Raw genomic sequence first — 7,318 nt, forward strand, 5'->3', positions numbered from 1 at the left:
TCATCGTTCTGCTTTACCTTTCTTACCCAAGTGTGTCGCTTTAAAACAACTGAGCAGTCGTGACTTGCACATCTTAAGGAGGCCAGGTCATATCAAATCTTCCCCAGCTCAAGTCTTTTAAGCCTGGGTTAAAGAAGAGGTTTATTTATGCTTCACTGCTARGTACAAATTCTAATTATCTTGATTTTYTGTGGTGCCAGATTGAACCAAGGTGCCACTGAGATGCTTACACCGTTGGATCCACTGCCAAGAAATTGTCTCCATTTGTTCCAAAACTCATATCATGCCATAAATCTAAGATCTTCACCAGCCTTCCTTCCTCCCTCCCTCCTTCCCAGGGGTTTGTGCATAATTTGGTCGTCCTGGAAAAGTCGAGCCTGCATGCTGCATTTCTCTCCATGGCACCAAAGYATTCAGCACAGGCCTGCTACCTGGCACAAAGCCTTTGGAGTTCACCGTGTGATATTTACACACTTTGCTCCTTAGTATTTACTTGTAGAGCCGAACTGRGCAGGATACATCTGGCTTTGGTCTGTTGGAAACAAACCAAGGACAAGGTGTCTGCTGTATGGACCTGCCCACACGGTCGTATTTTCACTCCACACCCGAGTAAAGTGAAACACAAACTACACACACTGAGGTTGATGTAAGATCTGAACCATATTTCTGCTTYGTGCTTCGCTAAGGTAAACATGTGGCTCGACTGTCGGCGCACAAGGCAAGTGAGAATCGAAAGTATCGGCAGCAACGTTAAAAAGTCCCTCACGAGTAAAAATTCTCAACAGGAAAGTCACCTCAAAGGGTTTGTGGGCTAAGGAGGCACTGAAGCATCAACGGAAACTAGACACCCAATCAAGAACCTTCTGAAAGAGAGCAGTTCTCCTTTTTAACCAAAACAAACACAGAACTCAATGGGTAGATTGGTGAGCCCTCTAGTGGCGACACTGGCTCACTGCAGGACCAACTAACGCTTCTGAAAACTGCACTGACTGCATTGTTTTCAGAAGATTCAATATTTAGAAAACATAATTTTTTTAAAGAATAAAAAAACATTAAATTGTCAAATTTATAGGGTAGTGTAGGTAAATAAATAGATTTTTTAAAGTGAAATTCACTTTAAAATTAAAGTGAATTTCACTTGAGCTGATGTCTTAACGTCAGCTCAATTATTATTCAATTAGTATTTTATTATTTGTTATAATGCAAAGTAATTTTATTTAGTGCTTTAGAAATCCAAGAAGAATGAATTACATTACATTCAGAAATGTTGGCTACTACAGTTCTCTTTATCTTTATTTGAGTATTAAATTTGATATTAATGTGTTTGATACCATCTTGCACAGTGCAAGAAGGTTCTGGGTTTGATTCCTGGCCCAGGGTCTTTCTGCATTTTCTCCCTGTTCCATGACCCGGTTCTCTCCGGGTACTACGGCTTCCTCAAATGGTCCAAAAACAGGTTAATTCTCTCCAATTCTCCCTAGATGAGAGTGTGTGCTTGGTTGTTTGCCCTGTCTGTGTCTGTGTTGCCCTGCAACAGATTGTCGACCTGTCCACGTTAGCTTGACAGGCACCAGCACCTCCCGACCCCACAAAGGGACAAAGGTGTATTTTAATGTTCTGTCTTTATTCATTCGTGTTATAGTAAATTTTTCTATTTAACTATATTTTAGACTTCCTAATAAACAAAATTGTTTTTGTATGTTTTAGATTTATAAACGTTTCCACATTTAGATGTTGCTATTTGTATTGTAGCTGCCTTACTAAAACAACCATTTTAATGTTTATGATGGTAAGATGGCAGTGGTGGCCTTCACCCATGACCAGATTGGCCTGAGAACTGGGACATGTCTGCCTCCACACCACAGAGCTTTATCTGTTCATTTCTTTAGAAACACTGAATATTCATCCTGGATGGATTCAGAGGTTAAAGGTCACGAATGGAGCCACTTTGAAATTTTTTTAAGCCCCTGAAGACATACACAAATCAGCAAACCGTTTTCTTTGGTCAAACACAGAAAGGATGCTGCCTGTCAAGTGTTACACTCTTGTTTCAATGAAACACTATATACACGGTGTAAATAANGCAAACCGTTTTCTTTGGTCAAACACAGAAAGGATGCTGCCTGTCAAGTGTTACACTCTTGTTTCAATGAAACACTATATACACGGTGTAAATAATATTCCAATAAAATGAACTATGACCTGAAACCTTGACCCCTCTGTCTTCTATGTTGTCCTCTTTATAAAGTTGGAGGCAAATACCCTGATATTGGTCTAGATTTGATGTTTGCACCTTAACGTGATATTTGCTCTATACARAGATGAAAACTGTATAAACTGATTGGATTCATCAAGTCTGTATGAATGAATATAACTGAGCATTGTCAGCACAACAATAGGAATTAGGCCTGAATTTGAAAGAAATATGTTAAGTGGAGATTAGCTACTGYGATTCTCTTCTAAAGCTCAGTCTCAAAGAGGAAGGCGGCCTCTTAATCTGACCCGCCACTAAATCCTTTGAGAATAAACTTCATAAATCTTGCTGCTGTTCAGTTGTTCGATACCAGAACCAAACAAATTGGTTTTCTACAGTGGAAGTATATTTACCARATGGGCCCAAGTACCAGACCCTGTGGTACTCCATAAATATCTGTAGTGTTTGAGGAAGATTTATCATTGCCTACATTATCATTAACATCAACARAATTGTCCAGACTGTCTGGGTTAAAAGCAGATGGATGACTGTGGAGAGAGTTCTTGTCTTGCAGGCCAAAAGCTGTGGGTTCAATTCCACTTTCCTCATGCCACATGTCAATGTGCCCCTAAATGCCTTGGTTTACATCTGTTATAATTAAGGATGGATTAATCCTTTCTAAAACTGTGGTGACAACTAAAGTAATAGTTTGGTTGTCATGGGGTCTAAGGCTGAAAAAGGTTTAGATAAAGCTAATATTTTTCAGATGTCCAAAAGTCTAAATACAGATCTTCATTTACCCCAAAAGATATCTGCACTTGATATGACAGAGTTACCATGTTGGAAGTATGCCAGAGTAATAGGAAGGGTGACAGTGGCAACGGCGGTAGGCGTTCACTTTCCTGCTGTGGATCACCAGCTCAATTCACGGTATTCCTGCCTTCATTGTTTATGTCCTGACTCCTTAGGCAACCGCCTGCTGGCATCGCACTAAACTGCAGCTTCGCTTTTGCTTTTTGCTTTTCTTTTTTTTTTTTTTTGCTTTTTGCTGATGAGCTTACCCTCTGAGAGTTCAATTTGATTTATAAAGGTCATTTTAAATAAAATTGATTATTATTAAGACGGTAGCATTGTTACACAGTAAGCTACTCTCTTCCCAATGACGACCTCTAGTGGTCAGTGGTTGACTTTCTCTCTCTGAAAAGTTATGTTTTTTTATCTGTAGAACTTAAGCCTTGTGCGTGTGAGGACTGAGGCAAACGTAGAGGACTATGGCAAATGATACAAGTTTTACGTGTGTGTGGGGTCGGTTTCTACATACAAGGGTTAAAGTTAAACTATCTACGTCTGTACTTTGCTCTTTTGGAGGCATTATGTTTTTAATGTATGGCAAAGCATGTTCAGTTGCAATGACTGCTAGGCCCCCTCAGATAAACACAGCACAGCAAGAAGATAATGGATCGGTCTCACCTGAATAGAATAAAACAAAATAAAATAAATTGTCCTGACCTGCACAAAAGCAAAAAAAAAAAAAACTCCAATGACAATTATTTTAAAAGCAATAAGCATGTACAAATAAGCAAAATAAAAAGTTCTAGAAGGCAATAATGTTACCCTAAAAAAGGATCTAAATTAGAAATGCAGACCCAGGTAACCCAAACAAATTCTAGACTTTACACTTTACAGTAAGCTTTCAGTGGTGTGAAAAGTTTTTTGCCCCCTTGTAGTTTACTGTTTTGTCACCTGTTAACAGCAAAAAGGTTGTAAATTACCCATTAGCTTAATTATACACAGCAAATTTGGAAGTGTTGAATCAACTCTCACAGAGTTCAATTCAACATTTTGAAAGTGTCTATATTGGTCCACTCTGGATGGTGTAGAAATTACACTTTTGAAGGTGTTATTTGTGATATAGTTGAATCAACACTCACATTAGTTGAAATTAAACACACATCAGTGTTGACTTACTCAACACTAGTGTATTTTGTCAAAAGTTAACACTATGAACGTTAATCTAACACAGAGCGGTGTAAAGTATACATTGACATACTTTTGAGTTTCTGAGTTTTGAAATACTTCTGGCAGGGTGTGCTGTGGTGGCACAGGGGTTAAGCACAACCCACATATGGAGGCTCTAGTTTTCAATGCGGCTGTCGTGGGTTTGCTTCCCGGTCTCCATAAAAAATACTCAAAAACATGATCATTTTAACATGAAACTTACCTTGTTATAAAAAGCTCCAGACAAGACGCCATACTGCTGCCTCCGCTCCTCAGGCAAACATGTGACGCAGTAGCGGAACAAGCCGGCGTCGGCCGGGGGGCGGGGCTAATAGACCCTTTTCACAGTGACGTCAGACAATGGCCGCCATAACTCGAAGAGGTGTATCTTTACTTCCGGTGTGATTTTGCCTCGGGAAACCTGACTGACACATTACACAAACATAGTTATCGCCGTTAACAATTTAAGTCATTGATAGAGAAAATGTATTTCATTGATAGAGAAAATGTATTTACAAAAGGCATATTAATTTTATTTCAACATTTTAACTTAAGAAGACATCCATCTGGGGTCCTTGGCAGGTGCCAGTCTGCAGTGAACTGGTGGATGACAGAGGCAATGGTATACTGAGGAGAGCAGTTTGAAGCAGAAGTCCTACCATGTGATCCACAGACTTTTCCCACTTGAGCACAAACTTCATGCACTTCGTTTCCACAGCACCACAGCAGAATCAAGTGTCGAGAAAAGTCGAGCTCATCCCACTTCCCCATGCTGGAGATTTTAGTTTAATAGTAATAACAAATAAAATTACCGTAAAATTAATGACATAGGTGACATCAAGACCCAACAATAGAGTCAGACTGTAATAAAATGAATCTGGTTGTGTGTGTTGTTATTGTGTCCTGCAAACTTTGCTTTAATTCTACTTTTTTATATTTAATCATAAAAAATCANGCAAACCGTTTTCTTTGGTCAAACACAGAAAGGATGCTGCCTGTCAAGTGTTACACTCTTGTTTCAATGAAACACTATATACACGGTGTAAATAATATTCCAATAAAATGAACTATGACCTGAAACCTTGACCCCTCTGTCTTCTATGTTGTCCTCTTTATAAAGTTGGAGGCAAATACCCTGATATTGGTCTAGATTTGATGTTTGCACCTTAACGTGATATTTGCTCTATACARAGATGAAAACTGTATAAACTGATTGGATTCATCAAGTCTGTATGAATGAATATAACTGAGCATTGTCAGCACAACAATAGGAATTAGGCCTGAATTTGAAAGAAATATGTTAAGTGGAGATTAGCTACTGYGATTCTCTTCTAAAGCTCAGTCTCAAAGAGGAAGGCGGCCTCTTAATCTGACCCGCCACTAAATCCTTTGAGAATAAACTTCATAAATCTTGCTGCTGTTCAGTTGTTCGATACCAGAACCAAACAAATTGGTTTTCTACAGTGGAAGTATATTTACCARATGGGCCCAAGTACCAGACCCTGTGGTACTCCATAAATATCTGTAGTGTTTGAGGAAGATTTATCATTGCCTACATTATCATTAACATCAACARAATTGTCCAGACTGTCTGGGTTAAAAGCAGATGGATGACTGTGGAGAGAGTTCTTGTCTTGCAGGCCAAAAGCTGTGGGTTCAATTCCACTTTCCTCATGCCACATGTCAATGTGCCCCTAAATGCCTTGGTTTACATCTGTTATAATTAAGGATGGATTAATCCTTTCTAAAACTGTGGTGACAACTAAAGTAATAGTTTGGTTGTCATGGGGTCTAAGGCTGAAAAAGGTTTAGATAAAGCTAATATTTTTCAGATGTCCAAAAGTCTAAATACAGATCTTCATTTACCCCAAAAGATATCTGCACTTGATATGACAGAGTTACCATGTTGGAAGTATGCCAGAGTAATAGGAAGGGTGACAGTGGCAACGGCGGTAGGCGTTCACTTTCCTGCTGTGGATCACCAGCTCAATTCACGGTATTCCTGCCTTCATTGTTTATGTCCTGACTCCTTAGGCAACCGCCTGCTGGCATCGCACTAAACTGCAGCTTCGCTTTTGCTTTTTGCTTTTCTTTTTTTTTTTTTTTGCTTTTTGCTGATGAGCTTACCCTCTGAGAGTTCAATTTGATTTATAAAGGTCATTTTAAATAAAATTGATTATTATTAAGACGGTAGCATTGTTACACAGTAAGCTACTCTCTTCCCAATGACGACCTCTAGTGGTCAGTGGTTGACTTTCTCTCTCTGAAAAGTTATGTTTTTTTATCTGTAGAACTTAAGCCTTGTGCGTGTGAGGACTGAGGCAAACGTAGAGGACTATGGCAAATGATACAAGTTTTACGTGTGTGTGGGGTCGGTTTCTACATACAAGGGTTAAAGTTAAACTATCTACGTCTGTACTTTGCTCTTTTGGAGGCATTATGTTTTTAATGTATGGCAAAGCATGTTCAGTTGCAATGACTGCTAGGCCCCCTCAGATAAACACAGCACAGCAAGAAGATAATGGATCGGTCTCACCTGAATAGAATAAAACAAAATATAATAAATTGTCCTGACCTGCACAAAAGCAAAAAAAAAAACTCCAATGACAATTATTTTAAAAGCAATAAGCATGTACAAATAAGCAAAATAAAAAGTTCTAGAAGGCAATAATGTTACCCTAAAAAAGGACCTAAATTAGAAATGCGGACCCAGGTAACCCAAACAAATTTTAGACTTTACAGTAAGCTTTCAGTGGTGTGAAAAGTTTTTTGCAGAGTGTGCTGTGGTGGTGCAGGGGTTAAGCACAACCCACATATGGAGACTCTAGTTTTCAATGCGGCTGTCGTGGGTTTGCTTCCCGGTCTCCATAAAAAATACTCAAAAACATGATCATTTTAACATGGAACTTACCTTGTTATAAAAAGCTCCAGACAAGACGCCATACTGCTGCCTCCGCTCCTCAGGCAAACATGTGACGCAGTAGCGGAACAAGCCGGCGTCGGCCGGGGGGCGGGGCTAATAGACCCTTTTCACAGTGACGTCAGACAATGGCCGCCATAACTCGAAGAGGTGTATCTTTACTTCCGGTGTGATTTTGCCTCGGGAAAACTGACTGACACATTACA

The sequence above is a fragment of the Poecilia reticulata genome, linkage group LG23, assembly GCF_000633615.1.
Source record: "Poecilia reticulata strain Guanapo linkage group LG23, Guppy_female_1.0+MT, whole genome shotgun sequence".
NCBI classification, from domain to species: domain Eukaryota; kingdom Metazoa; phylum Chordata; class Actinopteri; order Cyprinodontiformes; family Poeciliidae; genus Poecilia; species Poecilia reticulata.